The 12,929-nt window shown below is 40.9% G+C and overlaps 1 long non-coding RNA gene across 1 annotated transcript in view; it reads left to right on the plus strand.

Moving 5' to 3' along the window:
• The first annotated feature begins 496 nt into the window (after positions 1 to 496).
• D030045P18Rik (RIKEN cDNA D030045P18 gene) overlaps positions 497 to 12,929 on the plus strand; it is a 44,315-nt gene continuing 31,882 nt past the window's right edge. The window contains exon 1 of the long non-coding RNA NR_040624.1: positions 497 to 749. This is a non-coding gene — a long non-coding RNA (RIKEN cDNA D030045P18 gene). The remainder of the gene's footprint in view (positions 750 to 12,929) is intronic.

Consider the following 12,929-nt stretch of genomic DNA (forward strand, 5'->3'; position numbering starts at 1 on the left):
GGCCCAGAGGAAACAAAGACTGTGAAGCCAATTTCCACACAGGCTTCGAGACTGTCAGCGTGAAGCACTGACTGGGGGCTTCTGTGCGGTTTCAATTAGAGTTCTCTCTTTTCTATGCCCTCTTTCCTCTCCCCAGAGATTAAATACCAGTTTCAGCTTTGCTCTCTCCGTGTTATTGGGCTCTTGGGTGCTGCCTGCGTTTATCCCACCGTGTGCAGTGAGAGTTGAGGGTCTTTATTGTTATTTCCCCCCCTCTGTTGAGGTTTGGATAATGATTAACAGTTGGTCAGACAGGTCGTTCAAGGGGCACAGTTTGCTTCAATTCTACTACAGACCCGCATGTGGCCTGGCTTCTCAGTCCAAGCAATGTCCCTCGCTGGAGAAACGGACTCTGCCTGAGGATTTCTGTCTTGAACTGATAAGGTTGTGGGAGGACACAATGGGATTTCTTCTTAGGCTCCCAGCATCCAACAGTGCAGCATCCATGCGGACTTCCGTTGTCCTGCCAGAATTCCAGGAAACTAGGCAGAATGGAAAGTTCCAGGGCCTCCATGTGCCCCTCCCACAAGTACCCTGTGGACTAACACTGTATGCCTCTGCTCCGGCATACACGAAGGTGTAATTAAGTCTCTGGTGATTACTATTGAGAATGAATAGCACCGGAAGTGCAAAATAAAGCCGTATTCCTTGGTCTGAGGGAGAAGCAAGGATCAGTGTCAGCATTTTTTCCTCCCACAATGGTGAAACAGGTATGTCAGAGTTACCTTTTTTTTCCCCTTCTATGTGAATTTTGCGTGAGCAGAAAGACTTTCCAATATAAAGTCATTTACTAAACTGAGAGGAAAATTCTTAGATAGATGTCTATGTTTTGCCTGGTGGCTGACATGCAAGGATTATTTTGACAGAAAGTAAATAGCAAGGCAGTATGAGAGACTTGAGAAGAAAAAAAAATGGTTCAGCTCATGTGTTATTTAGTGAACAGGCCCAATCAATTTAACTTCCACTGCCAGAGGAGGGAGTTATGTGGCTGTATTGGGCAAGGCTCACAAATTATAATCAAGAAGTAAATAATATTGAAACCTTACAAATTGAATTTTTATTAAGAAATTCATCTCTGGTTACCTCAGGGTTTATAAAATTTTTTAGTACTTGTGGAAGAAGGCAGTATATCTCAATGTACAATACCAGATTGATTGGGGTGAGTAATTTTAACTTTTTAGGGTCAGAAATATACCTCACCTTTTAAAACAGGCTTAATGGGAAGGAAGCTGACAAATGTGCTATAAAAGACAGTCTATGCCTTCTTACATTGCCTTTTATCCACATTACCACTCCTGCTGTGGGTCCCATGTACTTTACAAATTGGGATTAATGGCTTTTTTTTTTGCATGAGAGTTTCAAGGTCACAATTTCATAAATCGTGCAAATAAACAAATCCTCTCTATCATCGACTCTGTGTACTTAACATTTTTATATTTATTACTTTCTGCATTTATAAGATACTGGAACTGCTATTAATAATTTGTATTTCCTGTACAGGCATATAGCTTAGCTCGAAAATGTGAGTGGAAACTTTAACACCACATTTTTCAAGGATGACCAAGTGGAGATGTTTTCTGTTCATGCACGGCTCATTGCCATAGTTTCTTCAGTTAAAGCAGAAATAACAGCAACTGACCTTTGAGAGTATTATATGAAAGGCATTTTGCATGTAGATTGTTATTTCAGAAAGCTATATATATCAATATATTATTGATAGCATGTTATAGTGAGAAGAATTCTAGGCCAAGTTTCAGGTCTTGCTATGTTATTAATGGCAGTGTCAGATGGGTTTTGAGTGACAATGTACCCTTGCTCTCAAAGTCCATGTCTCTCCATGCCTATCACCATTTAAAATATTTATTTGCTTTTGTTTTGTTGGTGTATGTTTCGCCTGCATGAACATATGTGCACCTTGTGCATGCCCCTGGCATCTGAGGGGGCCAGAAGAGGGTGTCAGATCCCTTGGAACTGGAGTTACTGTGTGCTGCCACGTAGTTGTTAGGAACTCAATGGTCCTGCCCTCAGTGGTCTTCACTGCAGAGCCATCCCTATAGCCTCGACAACCGTTTTCTCAAGAGTGTTATCCTGCTTTAGTTTTGCCCCATGGTGTCTGACACACGGGGGATATGATGAGAGGAACTTAAGGAGGGTTATTTCAGCTCACAGTTCAAGGGTATAGGCTAGCATGTTGGGGAAGTCCCAGCAGCAGAGACTGAGGTAGCTCTTCACATTGCAGAAAAGCAGCAAAGCGGAAGGGGCAGACACATGCATGCTAGTGCTCAGTCACTTCTGCTTTCTCAGGTGTAAGACCCACAGTGGATCTTCCTGCAACACAACATAATCTAGACACCCGTCCCACCCATGCTCAAGGTCCCTTCTCCCAGGCGACGCCAGATTCTGTCAAGTTGACAATTAACTCCAACCTTCACTCTTTTTGATAGAAAGAAAACATCCACTTCCCATTTGATTGACCACAGCAGTTCATATAGATCTACTTCTTTTGCCTGGGCAGTTAAGTGCAGTATTCTCCCATTCCAGGAAGCAGGGTACACCATCAACAAACGGCATGGTCACAAAAGCTTTCAGAAAAAATGTAAAATAAATAAAACTGCTTTTCCTTTCCAGGCCTTTCTCCAAGAATAAGACTCTGAGACTAATTATTTATTAATAAATGTCTTTGCTACGAGCCTTGACTCATTCTCTGACTAGCTTGTAACTTATTTAACCCATCCAAACTATTTTATATCTTCCACACAGCCTGTAACCTCTCCTTCTGTCCTGACCTCTTTCTTCCTCAGTGTCTCCCCTAGCATCTCCCCTTATTCACTCCTTTATATCTCTCCTATTTCCCAGAATCCTCTCTCTTCCTGCCATTGTCCCACCTCCTTTTTCCTGCTTCAGCTCATTGGCCATCGGCATTTTATTGACAGGTGTTGCTTATAAGAGATTCTCTCTAGAAATAAATTCATGTTAAATTTTGATATAAGTATATATTGATATTAAATTTCTAACATGGGCCAGGCTGTGGTGATGCATGCCTTTAATCCCAGCACTTGGGAGGCAGAGGCAGGCAGATTTCTGAGTTCAAGGCCAGCCTGGTCTACAGAGTGAGTTCCAGGACAGCCAGGTCTATGCAGAGAAACCCTGTCTCGAAAAACAAAAACAAACAAACAAAAAATTCTAATATGGAACAGTGACACCTTTAAGTGTTCACTGGACATGTTCCTAGAGTACAGAAAATATATAGCTGTTCTAAAGATGGTTCTGTTTCTGTTACACACATTGCTGAATTGTAATATCTTTGTTTTCTTTCAGAAGGTCCCTTTACTCAGGGGTCTTACAGACTTAGGCTCCAATGGCTTTGAGGTGTCCCTCAACTCCTTTCAGAACCCAGGCACTTGCTTATATTGCAAAGCCCTTTGTGGTCTCCTCCTCTAATGTACCTTGAACATGGAAGCTTACCTACTTTAATTATTATTTGGTAACCACTGTTTGAAGAAGGAGATAAGGTAGATTTAAATGTTACCAGCACAAGTATGTTGAGAAAATAAAGGATGGAAAAATTATCCTGATGGTGCATTTTGTATGTCCTCTAAATTGTGCCCACTTATATAATCCATAAAAAAAACTGAAAATTAGAACTTAGACTTTTAATTCAAAAGGGGTAGGTCTCTTGGTACTGTTATATGAGATTGTTTTTGAAAACAGTGAGGTGTAAATTAGCTCTCAGGTATCAGTTTGAACAAGTCTGAGAGGCGAAAGGGAAGAAGATTGGTTAGAAAAAAAATTCTTAGGCAGAGAAGGAAGTGTTAGCTGGAGTTTGAAGACAAGAGAAACATTAGCTGTCCTAAAATGCAAATTGTGTGCAGTGATTACAATTAATAATCCATCAGATAAAAATGGAACAAAACCATCTGGACCTCTATTCTGAAGTTTTACCAGAACTGGTGATTTTTTTTTAAACGTTGGCTTTAAATTTTGTGCTTCTTTCAACACAGCACAGGGATCTCACAAGGTGTGCCCCTGTCTTACACTGCCTGGCAGTGCACCTGCGTGCCCTGTGAAAAATGCACTCTCACAATCAAAATATTTTCCTTCAGGTTTCCTGGGGCGAGCAGTTCTGCAATTTTCCAATAATTGTTTTAGAAAGTCAGCCCTGGATTCGGGTTTTCTCTTAAACCTTTCCCTGCCTGTGGCTCCAGACTCCTTTTTGCAGGGTCTCTCTAAGGAAACTGGGTCGGGTTGGAGTGGCCAGTACCACCTACCCATTGGGAGCTGGTGCTGCTATGAATGGACCCTTCTCTGTGCAGGTCCAGAGTCTCTCCCTTTCCACAGTTGTGCTAAGGGAAGAGAATTCATGAGCATTGGATCACACAGTGTGAACTGCTGAGGTGGCCTTTCAAATGGACACATTTCTCTTGTTCACAACCCGGGAATGATGAAGGTCTATACACATACAGAATTACTTATAGGTAATAAGTTAGTAATTATTTAGTATATTATACAAATTTTTCCTGTTTCTTGTTGACCCTCAGTGAAAACTAGAGGAGTTGAATAGCTATATACAAGTTGACTCTTTTTTATTCTTCTATCTTGCTAACGGGTAAATGGAAGCTCTATGTGGCTGGTCAGTTCACACGGTAGAAAAATACTGGAATCTTTCCTTTAGACACAAGTTCTATGTTACTGTCTTATGTGGTGCTTGCTAGTATGCTAGTTTTATGGTTTAGTAACATGGAAACAGTAATAGTAATTGGGGTGTAACCCCTTCCACAGTTCCGAGCACAGATTAAGGTTTACTACAAAGCTACTTGTGTGCTTTACCGCCCTCTGCCGGTGAAGCCTCCTGCAGTTCTCAACTGTTGTTTCTGCACCCCAACCCCCACGGTTCCAAACACAGTGAGATGCTCTTTTATGAAATTGTTCTGGGTGGTGCTTTACTAAGGAAAATGTGAGAATAAAAACAAAACAAAACAAAACAAAACAAAACAAAATAAAACAAAGCAAAACAAAACAAAACAAAACAAAACGGTACAGCTTGTCTATGTAGCAAAGATTGATAGATCTCTGTGAAAGAGCCCCATTCTCTTGGGGACTATCATTTACCTACTTCCTGCCTGGCCCTTGCCTTACAGTTGCTCAGCTATTCTGTTAAGTATACTTAAAAAGGGTAAGTAAGTAAGCATCCATGTCCAAAACATAACGGTGAGGGAGGCAGCCATAGGACGAGATTGGTATACACGAAGATGCTTGGGCCCTGGAAGGAGTAGCTCAGAACACCACTCTGGAGCCAAAACATGGAGGACCTCTGAGCAAAAAAAGCAGTTTCAGTGGTGAGTGGACTGTAAACTCTTGGTGGGAGGAGACATGTCTTCACAGATTCATCTGAGTTCAGATCTGTTGAGATTGCAAAGGTAGCAGGTAGAGTTAAAGAGGAATGTTTGAGCCAGAGACAGGCAAGTGACTTGACTAGCTCAAACTTGGTTAGCAAGAAAACCCAGGCTGCTCTCATGGTAACTTGAGATTTTTGTTAACTTGATATTCTCTAGAAAGAAATAAAAAAGTAATTATATGGTTGCCATGGCACTGTCAAAAGAGGCTGTCAATTTGTATCATCTTAATACATCAACTAGGGACTGTTAATTATAGTTTTCACTCCGGTAAATTATAGGAGAAGCTATATAAATTACACTGCCACTTACAACATTATCTGTAGCTAATCCAGAAAGTGGCAAATGACCTTCATTCAATCAGTAGTTCTGAGTGTAACGTACACCTCAGGACTTACTAGAAATCCCAAGTCTCAACCCCACTCCTGCCCACCACGTCGGACACTCTGGTGGCTGGCTCAGCACTGTTCATTCTAACGACCGCTTCACAGATAATTGTGACACACATGCCGATCCAAGTATCGGTGACTTAGAGTGGCGATGGCTAATGCCAGGTCGTTTCTTCGAAGCGCTGATGGGGGTGGCAGAATAGAGGTAAGTAGCAGGTATAACTAACGATAAAGCCAGCCTGGAATCCCACATGTCTGTACTTTGTCCCAAATGGTTAGCAGTGCTTGAGGTTTGACCGCTAGATACATTGAGGTAATAATAACACCACACAGCTCAAAGATGAATCACCAGGATCATCAAAGGGCAAGGCGAAGAGTCTGACGGATAATGACAGTAGGATTGATCAGGCCACTCAATGATCGTTCTAGGGCATTGTCGTGAGGCTGCCCTGAATTCTGACACAGTGACCTTCTTTGACATAGAAGCAGAAAAAAATTTTATTTTCTGGAAAAGGTCAAAACCAAAATTATTTCATAGAAATAATTTTCTTGGGCAGGGGAAATAGGAATTGACAATGCCATCTGAAAATTTTGTTGAAAAATGTTATTCAGTTTGGGACAATGATAAATCACAAACCATTGGGAGTCTTTCTTTTTCTAAGCTCTTATGGAGCTAAGACAGAATAACTTTCAATTAGGACGAAAGACACAAAAGGACCCCAAGTGTCACTCACCACAGTTATTCCTGTCCTGAGATGCCAGCATTTTTTTTTTTTTTTTTTTTTGTAGAATGTTAGGTAACAAAATGCTTCTGGAGAGTATAGTCCTTCTGGCTAAAATTCTCAAATTGGCAAATAAGTCACTGCCTGTCATTTTCTGAGAAGGAGAAGAAGCAAAACCTGTTCTAAATTACTGGGCAGCTGGTATGTTTTTAATTGTCTGCATTTATAAGCAGTAATGTAAGAGCAGCCTTAAGTACACGTATGCACTGTTTCCACACACTGCTGTGCATCGCAGCCCTGGGAACCTGTTACACAGGCAGATTGTGCACCCTGGAGGCTCTGATTTAGCCAGGGGGGTTGATTTTTAACAAGCATCCCAATAATTTTGGTGCAGGTGGGTGGAAGACCACACTTTTTAAAACCCTGTTCAGGTCCTACCTATAATTTACATGCTCATTATCATAGGGTATTTAAAAGTGACTGGCAATTCATAAAATCTCAGTTTAGTGCCAATAAAGATTTAACTGTGAGTAGTAGATGTTTATTGCAATAGAATCTCTTTTGTTGGAACTTGGAGAAAATGAATAATAGTTACAAAATAACTTCTTATTTAAAAGCTTCATGCCGTGTTTTGTGGGGAAGGTTTAGGTTTCCGGTAGGTAAAGCAGACAGTAGACTGTCTGTTCTTCTCCCCCTGACCCCGACCCCTTCCCCTGCCTTAAGAGTGTCTTGGATTACTGAGGAATCTTCATTGTAATTAGGCAGTATTGGTGGGTTGCGTTACCATTAATGAAAGTCCATAAAGAGTTCTCATTACATCTTGCGCTGTGGGTTTTGATCAGGCTATTACACTATTACAGCACTCTCGTGGTTACTCTTGATTTTTGCCTCAATGAGTTTTGGGATGACTACAGAAATATTTCTTGTATGACTGTGGGGGATTGTATAGATTAGGTTAACTGTGATAGGAAGACCCATGAGGACTGTGGGAAGTTCCATTCCACAGCAGGCATCCTTGGCTGAATGAAAAGGTGAATAAAGAAAGTAAGAGACAAAATGCTAGGATATTTCTCAGCTTCCTGACTGTGCTGGCTCAGGCTCCTGCTACAGGACTCCCCTCCATTATGGATTGCAGTTCTTGAACTCTGAGCTGAAATAACCCTTTCATCCCTCAACTCACTGTTGCCAGGGTTACTGTATGCAGCAATGAGTAAATAAAATATCCAAGGCAAGAACACCCCGGGACAGTTGCATCGCCCTACAGTTTTCATGGTCCTGTTTCTCTCTTCCTCAGGTCCCTACCACAAACCCTGGTAACGCTAACCTCACTGCTATCATAGTTTTATTTCCAGGATGTCGTATCACTGGACTCATGCCCTGTGCTGCTTTCTGCCCCGATTCCTTCTGCTCAGCAATATACATTTAAGATTCTGTTTCTTCCACAGTGGGTTGAAAGCTCATTTCTTTTAATTGCTGATTAACATTCCACTCTGGATATTTTAAACTTTAAAAAGAAAAAAAAAAACCTTGAAACATGTCTTTTGTAGGACATGTTTCAAGGCTTGTGGCCATAGATGCTGACCAAGTCTGGTAGACATTTTATGAATCTTTGCTAAATGTCTCTGTAGGCTTAGATGTTTTTCAAAACATACTTTTAAAATAAGGGTTCCTAAATGCTTTAACCTCCCTTCTAGCCCTCCACCCATCAGAGGTAGTGGAAAGGGAAGGTTAAAAGAGCAATGGAGGATGTGGACCTGTTTAGAAATAGTTCCTTGGGTCAAATCCAATCTGCGTTATCAGGATATCAGCAGTTCAGCTCACATGAATCAGCAGCGGCAGCCTGATCCACTTGCAAACACCATTCACAAATCAGCAACAGCAGGTCAATCCAGAAGAGACTGCAAGGCTCTGCCAATCAGCTGGAGTCTGCGGAAGCAACAAGTAGCTGCTGAAACAACACCACAAGTTTTTGGTGCATTTTTATAAATCTTTATGAAGTCATGACAAACAATGAAAGCAAAGACTGGTAAGGTGTATCAATACCACCCAGGGTCATCAGCGAAGACCAGCATCAGCAAAGCCTAACAATGACCAGCAAAGAACATAAGGTACACTAATACCATCCAGAATCGTTCATTTGTCTGTTGGGTTATATTTATATCCTTTCCAAACATCATGTGTTTTCTCAAGCATCAACTCTAGCAAAACATCACATGCCCTTTTCCCAGGCTGCTTCCAGAAAGCTGCCACGTGTCTGTTCTTAGCAAAACATCCTTCCATGTGTTGTGTCTGCTTCAGCAAAAACATCTTCTCATAAGACAGTTTCCAGAAAAACACATGATGGGGCTGCAGAGATGACTCAGCAGTTAAGAGCACTGACTGCTCTTCTGAAGGTTCTGAGTTCAAATCCCAGCAACCACATGGTACCTCACAGCCATCTTTAATGAAATCTTATGCCCTCTTTTGGTTCTGTCTGAAGACAGCTACAGTGTACTTATATATAATAATAAATAAATCTTTTTAAAAAAATCACATGACACAATTGAGTCTCCAAAGAAACCAGAAATTTCCACTTTATTTCTTTTATTTTAATTTTCTGTTTTAATCTGTTATGGTCAACAACAACAACAACAACAACAAAAACAGAAACATTTCATTGAGAATTATATTGTGGGGCAGTGGACTGTGCCATCAGACAGAAAACCTGGTAAGGTTGGGTGGATTTAGGAACTCCAGCAATTCTCATAATTGAGAACTATAGGCATTTAAATCTATTCCTGACCAGGTTCCTGTCCTGGAACACGTGACCACAACACCCCATTGAAAGAACTGTGGCAATCAGTCATGTAGGGACACACCTTAAGTCCTTCCACAGGTAGATGAGGCATCCCTAACATCTTAGACTAAGTCAATCCAAAGTATCTACCTCTAGATCCCACCCCACCCCAAAATGTTTGTAAGGTCCTATCCACAAGGAATAACGTGGACAAGTTCTTTCACCAAAGATCCTCTGAAGAGTGCCTGTTTTATCGAGCTGTAACACTCCAGGGAAGAATATTCTCTCCTGAAGCTATTGTTTAGACCTTGACCTCTCCCAACCAGCTGTGTACTCTACCCTACCACAGCCACTTCCTGCTTTGTAGCCTGGACCTTGGCTCCTAGTCACCTGCTTTGTCCTGCAAACTGCCACCAACTCTGGGGCAGTGGCAATCGCTGAAGAGGCCCAGCAGCTAGGCTTGCTCTGGTTCCCCTCAGAGTGCTGCAGCTCTTTGGCCATGCCTTCCAGGCCAGAGCTCTGCAGTTCCCCGCAGACAATGCCCAGTAAGCAGACCGGCACTGTATGACTAAAAGATGTGATAAAAGTTAGTCAGCCCTTTGAGTACTCTTATGGCTTTTGAAAACCTGTGGTAGTACAGTCTATTTTAAAGCATATGGAATCATTGAATACTCTTGTGTCTTCATCTAAACAAAACAATTAACATCTCATTATGTATGTTTTTCTGCCTCTGAATATATTAATGCATAGACACATGGGGCATACTTTGCAAAAATTAGTAATCAGACATAAAGACTTGCTTCATGTGTGTCCTCTGAGGATCAATATGATGGAGCTATTTTGTTACACATAATAAATTGAGAGTAATTATATAATATCACTGTAAGTCCACAATCCATATTTCTTTTGTCACAATTACTATCAGAATGTCTTTCTCATGATTTATGCCCAAGTTTCTACCCTGTAGCTGGCAGACATGCTGTGCTGTTGAAAGGAAATAAAACTGTGATTCATGTAATGTATGTCAAATAGCCCAAAGAGTTGTTTGTGAGCTTTGAAACCTGGGGCTGAGAACATAGCAGAACAGACCAGGACATGCCCGGGCAGGCCCATCGCCTCCCTATCTCCCACCCCTCTGACCTAAGTTAATTGTTACAGGCTGCTGATGTTTAAATGGACCAATCATGTGAAACCGCGCCAATTCCTCCCCCAGCCCCACTCCTTTTCTATAAAAACCCCTAGCTTCCAAGCCTCGTGGTCGAATTCACTGTCTCCTGTGTGAGATACGTTTCGACCCGGAGCTCCGCCATTAAAATACCTCGTGTTGTTACATCAAGGTGTTGTGTTCTATTCGTGATTCTTGGGTGCATGCCGAATCGGGAGCTGAGTGGGGGTTTCCCCACTAGGTTCTTTCACTGTGTGACTCAGGATGAGTTTGTTGCTTTAGCTTTGGCTATGCCTCTTCCCATTTCAGGCAGCATAGAGTGATCTCTAATATATATAGTCTTGAGCTCTGAGAATCTTTCAGTTTTCTAATCTTGTGGCTCATTTTTAATAGAAATGTTATAATTTGACAGGAACTGATAAACGCAAAAGTGAAGTATTCAAGTGAGACTTCAATTGCTCATAAAAACCTGGCCTTCCTTCCATGGAAGTTTTGAAGACTTGAATATATGACATGTGATGATGTCTCAGCATAGTATATCCCTGCACAGGGAACCAAGAGGAAAACTGAGGCTGCAGATACTTACAGGGAATGCATCTTCCCTGACCCAACTCAGAGAGAAAACCATCAGGCCAAAACAGTAGAAAAATGTTAGACAACATTTAAGAGCATTTCATTTTGTGATAATTTTAGATTAGACTTTCAAATAAATAAAAAATTAAGAAATGAGTATAGATTCCTCTACACCCAGTTCGGTCAGATGTTTGCTTTTGCATGGCTGAAGTATAAGTTTTTTTCATATTTTAAAATAAATGATTCCTCCCCCCCCCAGAAGGAATATGTCCATTCAGTTTCATATTAACCTGTCCAGCAATCTCGGGCTTTGCAATTCTGATGTCCAGTCTCTAGCTGGAAAGAACAGCCCTCATTTACATCTCTCCCCGATTCATGTCTAAAGACAGATCTAATCGCATCTCCACTATTGATTTTTACAAGTTTGTGAGACTCTAAATGTAGGTAGTATGCCTTTGGGTTAAGCTTCAGGTTTTGTTCTAGAGAATACCTGTTAGACCTGAACATAGGGTCAGAAAATACTAGTAAAGCCCTGTATGACAGGGTTGGCTGTAGACTCCAGAAATGAATGCTGATATCTTTATTTTTTTCAAGTTGTATTCAAACAACAACAACAACAAACAACAACAACAAACAACAACACAAGACTATATTGCCCAGGCATGCTTGAGAGATTATGGCTTTTACTTTCCCATTTAGGAGCTAAAGTTTCTGAGAATAATTTACATTTTGGCTGCTTATTTTGTCACTTTTGAGATGAACGTGTGATGTTTAAATACTGCTGGGTAGCACTTTCCCCTCACCCCCCGCGTGGCAGCTGTAGTATGCTTCCATATGTAAGCATTTCACTTTTTATCTTAATGTGTTCCAGATGAAATATGCTTAGCAATCTCAAGTAAAACATTTGAGATCTAATTGTAATTAGTGTTGACTTTGTTATGATTTACAGTGAACACAGGTCTTTCTGTTACTGTGGCTGATTTCATATGTTCCAGCACTCTCTTGATAAGCCACAGACAGAGTCACTTGAAAGTGGCTTTGGTGAAAACCATGACTACAGATTCAGAAAATCTGAAGAAGTTCTATAGACCCACTGTGAACTCACACTTTATTTTTCTGTGGACAGTTGAGCGGTTTCAGAATTCAATAGCATGTTTTTTTTTAAAGAGTTATAGTTATTTATTACACAAATATGATTTGATATGTGTACATATTACAAATAATTAAGCCACATGGCTTAACATACAAGTCACATCACAAACAACACTTGAAGTGATTATCATTCAAGTTCACTATGCTGAATAATAGATCTAGAACTTTGCCACTTGGTGTGACCACACGTAGTTCACTTTTATCTACATCTCCTTGATCCTCCATGACTCAGTCTCCTAACTCACCCCTAGCCCATGACAACTGTCATTGTGCTCTCTGTCAGTGTGTGCAGTATTTCCCTCCAGTGCCTGGTGTGTTCCACTCCACAACACATCTTCCATGTTCATCAGTGCTGCTGCATAGGACAAGATGTCTTCTTTTTCAAAGGTTGAATAGAATTTGAAGTCTGTGTATATGTATGGATAGGTGTATCTGTTTATACCTGTATCTGTATGTCTTTATAATTCAATAGCATGGTTTTACGTGAAGTTCAGTTAACACAAAGTAGGGACCTAAATTGTGAACAGCAAATGGGATTCAAGTAGCAGGTACTATTAGGAAAGTTGAGGGGGAAAATTAAGATAAGAATTAGAAAGTTACATATAGTTCTCTCTTCTTTCTTTTTTAACAATTTGAGAAAGGGGTAAAGTTCCTTTGGTCAAACTTGGTATGCTTGGCCCTCAGTAAACATTGTGTGCATATTCCGTGACTGTAAGAACA

Source organism: Mus musculus, chromosome 10 (genome assembly GCF_000001635.26).
Source record: "Mus musculus strain C57BL/6J chromosome 10, GRCm38.p6 C57BL/6J".
NCBI lineage: Eukaryota > Metazoa > Chordata > Mammalia > Rodentia > Muridae > Mus > Mus musculus.